This window comes from Eschrichtius robustus, chromosome 11 (assembly GCF_028021215.1).
Source record: "Eschrichtius robustus isolate mEscRob2 chromosome 11, mEscRob2.pri, whole genome shotgun sequence".
NCBI classification, from domain to species: Eukaryota; Metazoa; Chordata; class Mammalia; order Artiodactyla; family Eschrichtiidae; genus Eschrichtius; species Eschrichtius robustus.
This window is the reverse complement of record NC_090834.1, coordinates 3,698,331-3,714,056: the sequence shown is the minus strand read 5'-3', so window position 1 is coordinate 3,714,056 and position 15,726 is coordinate 3,698,331.

Sequence of the window (15,726 nt, the reverse complement as noted above, 5' to 3'; positions counted from 1 at the left end):
CGCCATTTGATATTATGTGGAGCCAGGAGGTCTCTGGTGGACCAGTGTCCTGAAGTTGGCTGTCCCACCTCAGAGGCACAGGCCTGACACCCGGCTGGAGCACCAAGACCCTGTCAGCCACATGGCTCAGAAGAAAAGGGAGAAAGAAAGAAAGAAAGGAAGGAAGGAAGGAAGGAAGGAAGGAAGGAAGGAAGGAAGGAAGGAAGGAAGGAAGAAAGAAAGAAAGAAAGAAAGGGAAAGAAAGAAAGAGAAGGAAAGAAAAGAAAAGAAAAATAATAATTATTAAAAATTAAAAAGTAATAAAAAAAGAAAAAAAAACAAAAATGGACGGACAGAACGCTAGGACAAATGGTGAAAGCGAAGCTATACAGACAAAATCTCACACAGAAGCATACACATACACACTCACAGAAAGAGAAAAAAGGGGAAAAAACATATATATATCGTTGCTCCCAAAGTCCACCTCCTCAATTTGGGATGATTCGTTGCCTATTCAGGTATTCCACAGATGCAGGTACATCAAGTTGATTGTGGAGATTTAATCCGCTGCTCCTGAGGCTGCTGGGAGAGATTTCCCTTTCTCTTCTTTGTTTGCACAGCTCCTGGGGTTCAGCTTTGGATTTGGAGCCGCCTCTGCGTGTAGGTCGCCTGAGGGCGTCTGTTCTTCGCTCAGACAGGACGGGGTTAAAGGAGCAGCTGCTTCGGGGGCTCTGGCTCACTCAGGCCGGGGGGAGGGAGCGGTACGGAGGAGGCGGGGTGAGCCTGCGGCGTCAGAGGCGTCGTGACGTTGCAGCAGCCCGAGGCGCGCCGTGCGTTCTCCCTGGGAAGTTGTCCCCGGATCACGGGAGCCTGGCCGTGGCGGGCTGCACCGGCTCCCCGGAGGGGCGGTGTGGAGAGTGACCTGTGCTTGCACACAGGCTTTTTGGTGGCGGCAGCAGCAGCCTTAGCGTCTCCTGCCCGTCTCTGGGGTCCGCGCTGATAGCCGCGGCTTGCGCCCGTCTCTGGAGCTCGTTTAGGCAGCGCTCTGAATCCCCTCTCCTCGCGCACCAGGAAACAAAGAGGTAAGAAAAAGTCTCTTGCCTCTTCGGCAGCTGCAGACCTTTTTCCCGGACTCCCTCCCGGCTAGCTGTGGTGCACTAACCCCTTCAGGCTGTGTTCACGCCGCCAACACCAGTCCTCTCCCTGCGATCCGACCGAAGCCCGAGCCTCAGCGCCCAGCCCCGCCCGCCCCGGCGGGGGAGCCGACAAGCCTCTCGGGCTGGTGAGTGCTGCTCGGCGCCGAGCCTCCGTGTGGGAATCTCTCCGTTTTCCCCTCTGCGCCCCTGTTGCTGTGGGATCCGCGCTAATAGCCGTGGCTCGCGCCCGTCTCTGGAGCTCGTTTAGGCGGCGCTCTGAATCCCCTCTCCTTGCGCGCTGTGAAACAAAGAGGCAAGAAAAAGTCTCTTGCCTCTTCGGCAGCTGCAGACTTTTTCACGGACTCCCTCCCGGCTAGCACCGAAGCCCGAGCCTCAGCTCCCAGCCCCGCCTGCCCCGGCGGCTGAGCAGACAAGCCTCTCGGGCTGGTGAGTGCTGCTCGGCACCGATCCTCCGTGCGGGAATCTCTCCGCTTTGCGCTCTGCACCCCTGTGGCTGCGCTCTCCTCCGTGGCTCCGAAGCTCCCCCCCTCCGCCACCCGCAGTCTCCGCCCGCGAAGGGGCTCCTAGTGCGTGGAAACCTTTCCTCCTTCACGGCTCCCTCCCACTGGTGCAGGTCCCGTCCCTATTCTTTTGTCTCTGTTATTTCTTTTTTCTTCTGCCCTACCCAAGTACGTGGGGATTTTCTTGCCTTTTGGGAGGTCTGAGGTCTTCTGCCAGCGTTCAGTGGGTGTTCTATAGGAGCAGTTCCATGTATAGATGTATTGCTACTGTATCTGTGGGGAGGAAGGTGATCTCCGCGTCTTACTCTTCCTCCATTTTGAAGGTCTCTTCCCCTCCCATTTTTATAATAACTGTCTGTTCTGTGCATCAGTGTTCTTTTTCTTTTTAGGGTCCCTTTTTTTGTCTGAGGTAGCAAGGATTTTGCTTATTATATGCTATTTATAGTGAGAGCTTCAAGCTCCGCTTTCAGTAACAAGTTACACCTCATTTGCTCTTTAAACAAATGCGATGCTTCGGCAAAGGCCTGAATCGGAAGAAGAGAGAACTGAGATGCTGTCGCTGTGCTTTCTTTTCTCTTTCTCCCCGTTTATTGACTCCTCCTCCTCCTGGTCTCTGCCTGCTCCTGGGGCCCCAGGACCTTCACTTTAACACGTCTTCCAAAGAAGTAGCAGGGAAGCCCATCTGATCCGGAGAAACTTGTTCCTGGTTCTGGAAGCAGCGATGCAAGAAGCAGCCAAACGGGCACAGAGCAAATCTGTTGAGAATCTCAAGAGGGAGGTATCTAACAGAATCATACTAACAATGACAGTATTTTGCTTCCTTCAAAAGCACTCCAAGTGCTTCACCCATATTAGCTAATCTCGAGTGGTGAGGAGGTGCGATTACAGCTAGCCAGGGGTTTATTGTCAAAGCCATCAGGCCACAGGAATTCCGTTGGTCACAGTATTTATAGTGGCTCCTTTTCCGTGTCTGATTCCCCATGCCTTCCTCTTAAAGAGCCTCAGTATTGGTGAGAATGCATTTGTATCCTCACTCTTTAAAAACTAAACACAAGGGCTTCCCTGGTGGCGCAGTCGTTGAGAATCGTCCTGCCGATGCAGGGGACACAGGTTCGAGCCCTGGTCCAGGAAGATCCCACATGCTGCGGAGCAACTAAGTCCGTGTGCCACAACTACTTAGCCTGCGTGCCACAACTACCGAAGCCTGCACGCCTAGACCCCGTGTTCCACAAGAGAAGCCACCGCAATGAGAAGCCCACGCACCGCAATGAAGAGTAGCCCCCGCTCGCCGCAACTAGAGGAAGCCCGCACGCAGCACCGAAGACCCAATGCAGCCAAAAGTAAATAAAATAAATAAATTTATTTTAAAAATAAAATAAAATAAAAACTAACCATGAGGGTTGAAGTAGAGGGTCTCTTTCGTCCCAATATACAATTTCGCATTTACAAAAACATCTCTACTGTATTTTCAGAGGTTGCCCCATCTCTTCGCCAATCACACAAGAGCGAGTGGAGCTTCGGGCAGACGAGGCACATGGAACCGCACAGAAGTTTCAAAAGTTGTGCTGAGATTTGACCCCCGAGAACTCTCAGAGCAAACGGCTGACCACTTATCCTCTGCAGTGGTGACCGCTTCTGTCTGAAAAATGGAAGCAGTGGGATCCACTGGACGGCCTGTAGGTCCTTGAAAGTAGGGGCTGCAGAGCTGACCCATCAGGGCACCTTCAGCACAGTGCCTGGCACACCGTGAGGCCTCCCTGCATATTCGTTTACCTTCTCATTAATGAGTCTGCAAAGGGAAAGAATCAGACTAAAGACGAAGGATTCTAACTCTTCAACACGCGAAAATATGAACAGGGACAAAGTGGGCAGCAGACGTCCCCTTTACATCCCTTCTACATCACGGGATTCCCGGGCCCCCAGTGCCCTCCTGACTCCCCAGAGCCGTGGTGCCCTGACAAAGCTTCTGTTTTCCAGGGAATAGCTGGTATTCCCATTGTCCCATTCCTTGCTTATTTAATAAAGATTTGGAAGAGAGAGTAAAAGTAGGTGAAAGTTACGTGTTTGAGCATCAGACACACCTGAGTTCCATTCTCGGCTCTGTCACTTATTAGATGTGTCATCTCAGGAAAATCGTTTAATAACTCAGAGCCTGTTCTTTATCTGCAAAACGATGACAGCACAGACCACCTCCAAAGAGTGCTGTGCAGAGACTGGGGACATGGGGGTCCCCTGCTCATCATGGTCACTCAGGGACTCAGGCTGAGGTTGTCGGGTGGCTGAACCAAAAGGGAAAGAGAGCTCCCAAGGGTCTCTCGTTAGCATTTTAAATGGGTAACAGGCCCACTTACATCGGATGGGCAAGGACCAGTCACACGGTGCCACCCACCCACCCACAAAGGGTCTGGGAAGTACAATCCCCACAGGTGCCAGGAAAGCTGAGAGCCAGAAACATTTGGCAACTAGTGCAACGTGTAAAGTAGCTGGCACTATGATGGGTGTGCTCTAAGGGCTGCATCCAGGCTAGCTATATTTTAGTTTCGATCTGTTTTATATAAAATGTTGTTTATGTACTATTTTAGTATATTCAGGAGTGTCCATGGCCGATAATTCATTGACGTATTATGTTCTCCCTTTCAGAAATACCCACAGTTGAAGAGAAGATTCGTGGAGATGTGATACTAAACCTCGAGGAATGAATCTCACCAGTAGCTCAGATGGTGGAAGGCTTCAGGTTTCCAGAGGAGGCAGCATCTGGCCTGGTTTGGGCGTGTGGGTAGCATCTCAGACACAAGGAGCCAAGGGCGACCTCAGCATGGGGCACAGAGCACCTGAGTTCTCCGCTACGGGCCTGGGAATTTATCTACCACTTGCTCATTTGTTTATTCATCGACTGTTTACTGAATGCTCATATGTGCCGGGGCCGTGGCTCTGAGGACAACAGACACTGCCTTCAGACGATGCGTTTTAGGGGAGAAGACACATGAAGCACAAGTAGGTGGTGGTAACTGCAGAGCCAAGGGTGTCGGACGTGCCAGGGTGCACGGGGTGGGAGGGGGTAGCTGCTTTATCTGGGGTGGTCAGAGAAGGAATTGAGGGAGCAGGCCTTGGGGATCTGGGTGAAGAGCATCCCTGACAGAGGGGCTGCAGGACCAGGGAAGAGTGCCACAGTGGAAAGAACAGGATCTAGGAGTGGAGTATCGGGGCTTCATTGGTTCTGCTACTGATTTGCGCTGGTTCTTGGACCCAATGACAAAGTACCGTGATTGTGAGGATGGCCTAGGAGCTGGGCCACGTGGATGTGAATCCCAGCTCTGCCACTTACGACTAGATGAGCTGGCAAGTTACTTGTCCTTCCCAAGCTTCCATTTTGCCATCTGAAAATATGGGGGAAACCCTCGTCCTCCATGCCCTCTTTGGGAGGATTAAATGAGTTAATTCATATAGAGCACCGAAACCAGGGCCGGACCTGCTGTGAGCCCAAGCTGACGGCAGCTATTTCTATGAGAGCAAGTTGTTTCCCCTCTATGGGGTGCAGTACTGTCATCCCAGATTGTGAGCTTCGGAGAGGTGGTCTCTTTAAGTGCTCAACTCACAGATTCTTGGAAATCTGATGCTAATTTACCTGTTATTTTATGGACCATTTCATGTCATTTGTTAACTGCTTTTTCTTTTTGTTTTTACGGTCTGCCCCCACCACTGTCCTCTTGCAGGAGTTAGCTTCTTTCCAGTGATGCCAAGTGTGGGGTCCTTCACTTGTCTTTGCTAGAATTCCACTTCTCTCTGCCTCACTGGTGGGCTTTATTCCTTCCGGGATCTTTACACAGCACTCAGTACACCTAGTTGATTAAAAACATTCTCTCTATTAATTTCAATACACTGGCAAGGGATCTCTGCAGCAGAGACTTTAAAAAATGAAATTTCAGGCTGTTTTCTGTTTGGAGACCAAGTGTCTGGGTCCACAAAATCACAGACACTCATGGATGGCCCTCCCTGCAACATTGTCCCGGATGCCAACGAAGCTTTGCACGGCCCACCTGACTACTGCCCTGGCCACGGTGCCCCAGACAGGGGGACACGTGAAAATCCCTCCAGGCTCTCCAGAACCCACGGTGCACTGCGATCCTCGACGCTGGGACCAGCTGGTGCTCATACTGGACGGACAGGGGTTTTAGAATGAAACCTGAAACCAGGGATCTGATATCTCTGGGTACAAGCGACGCCAGACTTCACTTCCCCAGCTGATGGTCAGTTCCATAAGGACCCTGGTGAGGAGGGATCGGAAAGCCCGGACGGGAGTGCCAGTGCCACCATTTATGAACTCTGTGACCTGTGTCTCATGTTTCTTATCTGTAAAATGTGGGTCTGCACCTTTGTCTTGATGAATAAATGACAATATGTGGCTTTATAAATTCTTTACTTATTCTGCATAAATAATGAATGTGCATATTTATCTTGCTAAATAAATATACAGCGGCTCTTCAGTTTTAGATCCTGACAAGTCCACAACCTACTGAGTCTATTGTATTTCTTGGTCAGGTTGGAAGCAGAGAGAACAGTGCCTGGAGAGGGCTCTGGGTCCAGGTAAACCCAGCAGAGGGTGGACCTTGTAAGGGTGTCTCCCCCTTCTCCCTCACCCTGGGGATTACTTGTTTATCAACTAGTGAGTGCAGATTCATGCACCTGTAAATAAATCGTGCTCTTAGCGATGCTCCCTTGCCCAGAGCATGTGGACCCTGACACCCGGGGAGGGACATCTGGACCCAGCCTGAAGCCCCCGTCTGGTCCCACGTCCTCACCCGGCTCCTTTCCTGCCACCTGTCACTCACACGCGCCCGCTCAGCCTGCAGGCTGCCTTGGCCGCCTCTGCTCTGGCTGCCCCTCTGCCCACATCAGCTTGCAGACCGTCTAGAATCTCCCCACGCCCCTCCCCATCCTGCCCACCAAGACGCTGTCCAGCACAGGGCTTGTCCTTTTCATTCCTAAGTCCTGAGCCCGCTTGGTCCTACAGTATGGCTTTAATTTATGTTGGGCGAACACATGGAAGGTCGAAGAAGCTGCGGGGAAAGAGAATGAATGACTTCCTTCCAGGCCTCCCGGCAAAGCAGCTGCGCAGCCAGAACCCCAAACCGAGAATCCGGTTCCTACCTGGAGCTTTCCATCGAGTCAGGCTAGCTAGGGCCTGGTTGTGCTTCTGGGGCGGGGAAGCCGCGTTTGGTGGGGCCGCGGCGACATCTCCTTTGGGATCGCCCTCCGCCCGCAGGGGCGCCACCTGCCCGCCACGGGGACGCTGCCCTCGCGCCCAGCGGGGACCGCTCCCTGCTTGTGGCTGAGGCAACAGCGCCACCTGCTGGCCTTGAGGCTCCGGTCGCGGCCTGACTCCGGAGGTCTCGGGCGCCCTCTGGTGGGCATTCGGAAGATGCAGCTCAAAAGTGGCCTGGTTACTCCCAGGGCGCCGAGAACCATGATGTCCCTGGGGCCTTCTCCACCTTTGATGTTTGAGCCATGCTGTGGGCCCGCACTGGAACCAAGCCTAGAAAGCAAGGCTTTATAGCAACTTAGGATGCAGACGATCAGAGTCGTATGATGGAACAAGTTTCCAGGCACAGATGACATGGCATGCTCCCTGGTGACAGAAGGTCCACACAGCTCCCCCAAGTGGCACATACAGCTGTGGGAAAGGCGGTGGTGGTGAGAAAGAATTGTGGAGGAATTGAGAAGTAAAAAGAAGTGGAGGGAAAGGAAGGGGTGCTATTCTGACCTCCACACCCCTCCTCCAGGACTGAAGTCACCGACGAGGCCATTTGAGAAGAGCAGGCTGCAGTGTAGACAGCCTCTCCCCAGGACGAGGTCTGCGGCGTTTCCAGTTACCCTTGTCTGAGCCCTTCAGGAACACACCCGGCCCTGAGTGTCCCCTCGTCGCCGACCTGTTACTGCCGATCATTGTTGGCTCTGCTGGAGCTCAGCTGCCCTCGGCTCCTGTGTCAGCCATGTAAGAATCTCAGAGGCTTGGGAACGTGAGCCCAGCTTGAAATATACTTCCCTGAAGGGCTTATTTTGTTTTGGGACAAGTCTCATGCCAATCTGTCCTGCCAAGAAATGATCGGCGTTGAACCGTTGGTTTCCACTGCTGTCGAACACAATCTTACACAGAGAGTAAGGGGGCAGTCACCCTGGAGGGCCAGCTGGGAAAGAAGGCTTCTGACTGGCTGGGACTTTCTTAGAAGCCCCTGGAGAAATTTTTTTTTAAAGGAATGTCTAGAATGGCTGATGTCCTATGGGCAGCACTGAGTGGGTCCCGTCCATCTAAAGTGGCTGCAGTCAGATTCCACAGGTGTCCAGGGAGAAGGGCGAACAGAGGCCCAGAGCCCCTGCTTAGCTTTGGGCACAGGCTTGGATTTCCTCTATTCCAAATGCAGACCGTCCTGCAGGGTCCCGCCTAGCACACAAAGGTCGGGAAGAATGCACAGGCGATGTCCCAGTGTTTGTGCAGGTCTTAGGCTACTGAAGGGAGTCTGGACAACATTGGTAGAGAAGCTTGCTTTCCAGTCATGCCTCTTAAGACACCTGAAGGTGTGAGGAGGTGAAATTTGACGCTGCTGGCCTTGTTCTCGTGTTTGTTTTGTTTTTCATCCTCATAAAACTCATTTGAATGCAAAACCAGTAGAAAATTGATAGCTCAGAACATGTTCGGATGAATCGTCCCGTCAGACCCTGTTTTAGGAAGAGCTGACGGCTGGTTAGAAGTCAGAGACACTGACTTTGCGAGTGTTCACTGCATTCGTTCTCCCTCCCTGGGCCTCAGGTTCCTACTCTGTGCAGTTGGGGGTTGACTGACTTTCAAGGACGTTTACAGCTCTGGTGCTCTTTGGTTCTTTAAAATGAAGCCTCATATCATCCCGCGGTTGACTACCCATCCCATTGTCACGCGTAATGGTCCTGACTTTACCAAGGAATGTTCATCTGCTCATGCATTTCCCCAACCATTCATTCAGCAAACGGTGAGTGCCTGCAACGTTCCGGCACTGCTGTGGGCACCAAGGACAAGCTGGGAATAAAGCGAGGTCCTGGCTCGCCTGGAGCTTGCAGTCTTGTGGGGGTCAGTCACGCACGATAAAAAAAATCTAAAAATGTGTAGCGTCGTGTCCTACAGTGTGAGATAACGTAATGACAGTCAGCTGGTAATAAGTGCTAGGAAGACAAATAAAGCGGACAGGGGTTGTGGCATGAGGAAAGCTGTTTTCTAGACAGCGTGATCAGGAAAGTCCTCTCTGAGAAGAGAAGGTGGCATTTGGCGAGAGACGGATGGATGGAGATGGAGAGATGGATGAGGGCGTGAGCACTGGACGTCCGGGCAGACGCGCGGGCGGGAGAGCCGCGCAGAGGCCCGATGCGAGCGTGCTGGGCCTGGCGGAGGGAGGTGAGGAGGCTGCGCGTGGGAAAGGAGGCTGCATCCCTGGATCCCATCTTGGGTTTTGATGCCAAGTGTGCTGGATGCCATCGGAGCTGGTGTGTTCTTGAGTCAGTGTTGTGAGCATGCCTCCTGGCACTGGGGGCTCCGAGAGGTAAACTACAGTCTCCGCGTGCAAGGGCCTCGAAGGCGCCCGGGTGCCCGCATGTGGCGGTAACGGGCGGTGGCAGGAGGAGCTGTGTGCGGGATGGAAGCAGCGGTGCAGGCTCCCGCCCTGGAGGAGCTCCGCCTGGGGCCTGGAGGCTGGGCGCTCTGTGCTGTGCCCAGCAGGAGGCATGCCCCGGACCACCGAGAAGAGGCTTGAGCAGCCGTCTGGAAGGAGTCGGTGGGGCAGAGGCAGGAGTGGGAGGGACCCACCTGGGCAATGGCTGGGCTGCCACAGCAGTTCTCACGGCAGAGGAGGCGGAGTGAGAGAGTGAGCAGGCTGGCTAAGGAGGCCAGGGCCCGCCCGCACTCCTCCTCCCCGAGCTGCACGGGAAGGGGCAGATCCTCACCCAGAAGGTCATCACGACCGAGTGGCCAGGCCCTGCTGCCCTCTCTTGCGCACAAGAGGTGCATGGTCCCCCCTGAGGCCTCGGCCCCTCCAAGTGCTGAAAGGGATGGCTCCTCATAGGCCACCAGGCCCCACCTGCCCTGCGGGAGAAGCCATCGCCCGCAGGGGCCCAGCTAAGGAAGGGTGGCAGCTCAGCGTGGCCGTGAGCCTACGTCTTTCGTCGCGTGACCAGCTGCTGTCTGCATTCTGACTGAGCCCTCCAGGTGCTCAAGGGCCTCCCGACCAGGGACCGCCTTTCTGCAGACCAACGTGATTGTCCAAAAGTGAGCCTGTCTGCACCTCGGCCTGTGTTTCCCGTGGCTGCTTCTGGGCGGGAAGAGTTGCAGGACCCCAACTTACTGGGCACAGATTGGAGCCGAGGGCCTCCGGCCGTCTGTCCACTGAGAGCTGGGATGTGCAGCGCTCCCGGGACCAGCCGCCTTGAGCCGGGGCTGCCAGCAGCACGCCGGTGCCCGCCCGCTGCCACCGGCCATGAGATGATGTCTCTCCATTTTGGGACTGTGACATAGTTACATCAGACCTCAATGGCCAGTGTGCACATTCCAGGCCGGAGACCAGGGTGGCAGCAGAGAAACCTGAGCTGTGAGGAGACATTCTTAGGCTCAAAAATCACAAACCCGAGAGGGAAAGGCACTTGATCAGAAAACAACACCATTCAGGTTATTTTAATGCCCTGGATTTGCGCTGCCCTTTAAGTGGAGCCCCTTCTGTTGCGGGACTTTGGTGCCAAGTGACCCTGGGGCAGATGACTTTCACTTGTTGTTAACTGAAGAACAAGGTCACGTCTGGCTTGGTGCGCTCCCCAAGCTGTGGTTCCGCCTGCGTTTTCTGTGCACACGCCTTGCTCTCAGACGGCGGCACAGACCAGGTTCTGAGGCTCAGTGGCAGCCGGCCTGGTGTGAGCATACAGAGAACTCTCTTCCCTCCCCCAAGACAACTCCTGAAACGTCTCCCCTTTTCAAGCACTGTGGTGTTGAACGCCATCTGGGCAAGTTCTCTGACCACCTGAACTTGCAACCAAGGGGTAGGGATGATTGTCACCTACTCGGAGAGCCCACCACCAATCCCTCAGACAGTCAGTCCATTCATGAATTAAGCACTGTTTATGTCCCTGCTGAGTCCTGAGCATTTGCTACGTGCAACGGAGTGTACAAAGCCACAAACAACATAGTCCGTACTCGCAAGAAGTACATAATAAAAGTGCAAAAGACAAGACTTGTACTCAGAGAGTCAGAAACCAATGGTCCAGAATCAAGTAGTCTGGCACCGATGAAAATGGCAAGAGGAAGGAAGAGAAGAGAGACTTTTCCAGTGGACACTTGGCCTGAGCGAATGCTGGGAGGTAGGAAGGAGAATCACCATAGCAACAAGTCACCCTGAGCCTTGTCTCTTAAGACTGAAGGAAGAAGGCCTTTCCCCAGGACAGCGGGAATGTCTGCCTTCAGGCTGTCAGTAATACTGGATGAGAGAGCTTGGTTTATAAACTTTTGAAACTTTAGAGGGTTGACACCCTGCCCAGAGCAACGGGAAGCAGCTTTGTTTAATGGAGTTCCAGAAGATGTTAGCTCTGGACCCAATAAACGGAGACTTGGATGAGCTTTTCACTGAAACGTGGATGGCCTTAGGTTCTGGTCTGCACGCTGAGGATGACACCAGTGGGGGCAGTGGAAATATCCCTGAGCTGGAAGTTGGGGGACTCGGGTTTTAGTCTCGGCTTCGGCAATGAAAACGACAAACATTTATTATGCACTGTGTGCTAGAGCTTGTTCTAAGGATCTTAAATATAACCCCTTCTCCCGCCTGTTCTCTGTGACGAAAGTGCCATGTTATTCCCATTTAATGAATGAAAAAACTAAGGCACGGAGATTTTAAACCACCTACTGAAGGACACAGAGCTAATCAGTGGCAGAACTGGGATTCACACCTGGTTGTCTGTCGGCAGAACTATTTCTTAACCCCTGTGCTGCTGCCTCTTGAAAAAGTGGGTGACTGATCTTGGGCAAAAGTTTCTTTTTCAGTAAAATGAAGACACTAATAACTCCCCCAAATTACCATAAAAAGTGATTGTCAAGATCTAAATAAAATATTGGATATGAAATACTTCCTAATTTAGAAAGTCCTATACATGTGTAAAGTATTACATTCCTCAGAGGAATGATGAAAAGATAAAATGGAAGGAAGCTGATGGAAAAGACTCTAGAAAAATGAAAACCAAAAGCGTGTACTTTGATTATCAACCCGAGACAGGCTAATCGGGGGTGAAGAGGTCCTTGGACTCTGTGGAAGTCTGGGGGTGTGGCTTATTCCTCAAAGCTGTATGGTAGCCTTAATCCATGTGATTTTGGCAGGCTTAAAGAGGGAAAATGGAGGCTAGGGACTTTTCTTCTAGGAGCCCAGAGAAAGTCAAGACAGTCCTCTCAGAGTCAAAGCTACATTCTTTCCTCCCTCACTTTCATCATGCTTCGTTCCTTCCTTCCTTCTTTCCTCAAGCTGAGACCCAAATGAAGTGGAAGAAAATCTCTACGGAGATAAGAGTCAAGATGAAATATAATCAATCATTCATTCGTTTTGATGACAAACATTCAGAGAGCATCATTTCTGTTCCAGAAACCGGCCAGGAACTGGACGTCACCGTCTTTGCTCTCTAACTGGTGTGACAGAGCTGGACAGGGTTTCATCCAATATCCAGCCCATCCTCTGTACGGAAAGAAAGAAAGAAAAGTCCAGGGATGTGAAGAGGTTTGTTCAAGGTCACCGTGCCCAGGCAAATGTGTGTTCCTCCCCATTTCAGCCATTCCCTTCTGGGTGGATTTGGGGTGAGGGGGAATTTGTTCACAATCCATAGACTGCCCTGTAACAACAATTCCAAAGAATGTCAGGTGACTTTTTTAAAGCTCATCTTTGAAATGGTTCTTTCTCTGCCTGTATACACTTGAAGAGTTAAATAGGAACAATCTATATAGGGGTCTCATGGGCTATTGATCACCTGCTTTCCCGTGTCAAGGAGTGCTTCCCTGTAAGACTGAGATCCGCACCCATGTATGGAGTTGTGTGTTCCTGTGAGATGAAACAGTCAGTTACGGCCACTGAACACCTAACCAGTCCCCGGGGAGCTGACTCTCTGCTCCTCTCCCGTCTTACCTTCCCTTGTCATGTGCTGGTGGCCGAATCTCCCCCACTGACTGCAAGATAATTCACATCCTCGGGTGTTACTGCTCCCTCCCACTTCAGCTCAGCATTATAAACAAGACAAAATGTAATAAAAAGGTAAAAAAGACAAACAAAAACACCTTTCACCAGGGGCTGGGTTGGGGACTAGAGAGTACGTCTGTCATTGGGGGAAAACAACACCCCTTTTTAGTCCAGACTTCATCAGATTCCTCCTGTGGTGATAGAGAGGTCCTTTCACCCCAGCAACCAGGAGGCTCCAGCTGGGCGTGTGCTTCTGAGATGGGTCCTGGCTAAGGGCCGCCAGTCTGGGGCCTGCTTCTGGGGACGTCGGCACCTCCGATGAGATGGTCAGCCTGAGAGGCGTGGGAGGCGGGGCCCGGTGTTCCTGCTGCAGCTATGAAACCCACTCAGACAGCCTCCTCCCATACTGATCTGAGAAGCTGGCAGATCTTTACAGCGGGGGTGCTGACAGACGTCTGAGGCTTCACCTCTGCTCAGTGGAAGGTTCCTGCTGTCATCTGGCTTTTAAGGGGGGTTTGAGGGGTGTGGCTCCATCGTGGGTAGGAAGATGGAGAGAAAATTGCCAGATGGCGTTGAGGATTCCAAGTCTACCAGAAGTGAAAGAAAGACATTACTCACTGACAAAAGAAGGCTGCCAACTCCACTTACAGATCAAGCTTTTGTGTGCAGGCAAAGTCTGTCCTGAGCCCGTGTGAGAGGATGAAGGAACCAGCCATGGCCTCTGAGAATTTGTGAGAGGACAGAATATTTAAGGGGAAACTAGGGAGATGCCACGGTGTAGTAGTTGGAGAAATCACAGTACACAAGACAATCTGCCCCCAAGGGCTCTACAGCCGCTGGAAAGGACAGACGGGCACATCCTCAGGGGCAGGTCAGGACAGACCTGCTCCAGGTGCAGCTCCATGAGCACAGCTGGATACAGTCCAAGCAAGGTGTGCTGAGCCCAGCCAATTCAAGGGAAACTTCTGTTTCATTGCGTTTCATTTCTTAAAAAGGAACTTCTTCATTACACATTGCTTCTCAGGGCAGCAGGTAAAAGGCACACAGAACTATGAACAGATACAATCAGCAACCACTTCTGCTTTTACATGGCATCTTTCCCACTTGAGCATTAATTATTTGGCATTTTCTCCCTGGTTTTCAGAAAGTTTCTCTAGGAGGTTGAACTTACAGAGATGATTTAAGGGAGAGGGAAGCTTCAGCAGTATCTCCAGAGGCTGTTTTGCATTTTCTAATGTCTGAAATTTTTACAACAGGTTTTCCATGGAAAATTCAACAAGTCACTAAACTCTCCGAGTCTCAGAACCCAGACTTAAAGTCAGGGGAAGAGATTCCCATGGCTAACCTTTCTAGTCGTGTGTCCTGTCAGCTTGGACTGCCATAACAAAATCCCACAGGCTGGGTGGCTTCAACAGAAACTTATTTCTCATGGTTCTGGAGGCCGAGAAGTCCAAGATCAAGATGCTGGCAAGGTAGGTTTCATCCTGAGGCCATTTCTCTTGGTTTGTAGGTGGCCACCTTCTCACTGGGGGCCCACGTGACCTCTTCATGTGAGTGAGGAGAGGAAGCTCTGGTGTCTCTTCCTCTTCATGCAAGGGCACTAATTTCATCATGGGGGCTTCCACCCTCATGACCTCGTCTAAACCTAACTACCTCCCCCTGGCTCACTTCCTGATACCATCACACTGGGGGCTAGGGCTTCAACATAAAAATTCTGCAGTGGGAGGGACACAAGCATGTTGTCTACAACATTGTGTGAATAGTTTGGAACATGTAAAGCATTTATGAAAATGTTCAATCTTAGGGTTGATGGTTATTCTGATTTCACAGAAGGGAATACTAGGGCAATCTTCCTCATAGAATATCAAATATGGAGTCAAGTATAAGAAATATCATACATTTAAGGTTTACCTGTAATCTTAAGTTGATGTCCATATTAATATATCATAGAGACAATTAGACTAGTGGGACAGCCAAATCAACCCACAAAGACTGGTAAGCTGATACAGGAGAAAAATTTAAGGAATAAAGAGAGAGCAATTTTTGAGTTGCATAAGAAAGGAAAAATGACAGAGCTATGAAGTCTTTATAAAATTTTTTTTTCCTGTTATTATTTACTTAGTTTGGTTTTTAAGAAAAGGGTTTCAGAAATAAACACAGGAAAGGATTGGGTGAAGCAAACTATTGGTCCAAGGCTGCCTGCTGTGAACAAGACTAGATGAGGAAAATTTCTATCACTTGGGAAACATCTACAGAAACCCTAATCTTATATAGATCTCAGGTCACTCCACTCCAGCAGTGGGCATTCTTCCACATCCCAAACCTCAGTACGCGGAGCCTGCTGAAACACAAGCTCTCACTCACCTCAATCCTCTCCAGACTGCTAGAAGGAGGTGCACAGCCCTGCTCTTCAAGCATTGCGGCCATGAGTATTACTGCCGTCTCCACACATGCATAATTATCTCCCCTCTTATCTGTCCAGACAAGCTCTCGCCTTGTAAGCAAATGCCGTATGCCACTCACAAGCCCATATCTGTGCAAGGCACACACCTGTATATGGGGGCAAATTCTGTTTCAAACATTAAAACAACAGCTTCTATCTCATCCAAACAGATCGTTGAAAAGGAAACTTTCTGGGTCCTCACCCATATGCAGGATATACAAAGCTGTCTGGAACAGATCTGGTATTAATTACCTTGTGCTCTACAGTGGAATAAGTGCTTGCTTAATCCCAAGGAGGTTTACACTGGAGACTGACCAACCTGCCCCGGGGTGGATACACAACCAATCTTGGCTCCAGAGACTATTTCACATCATGTGTTGTGCAAATGTGCACTGGCACAGGAATGGACTTCGTTCCACAGCAGATGGGAT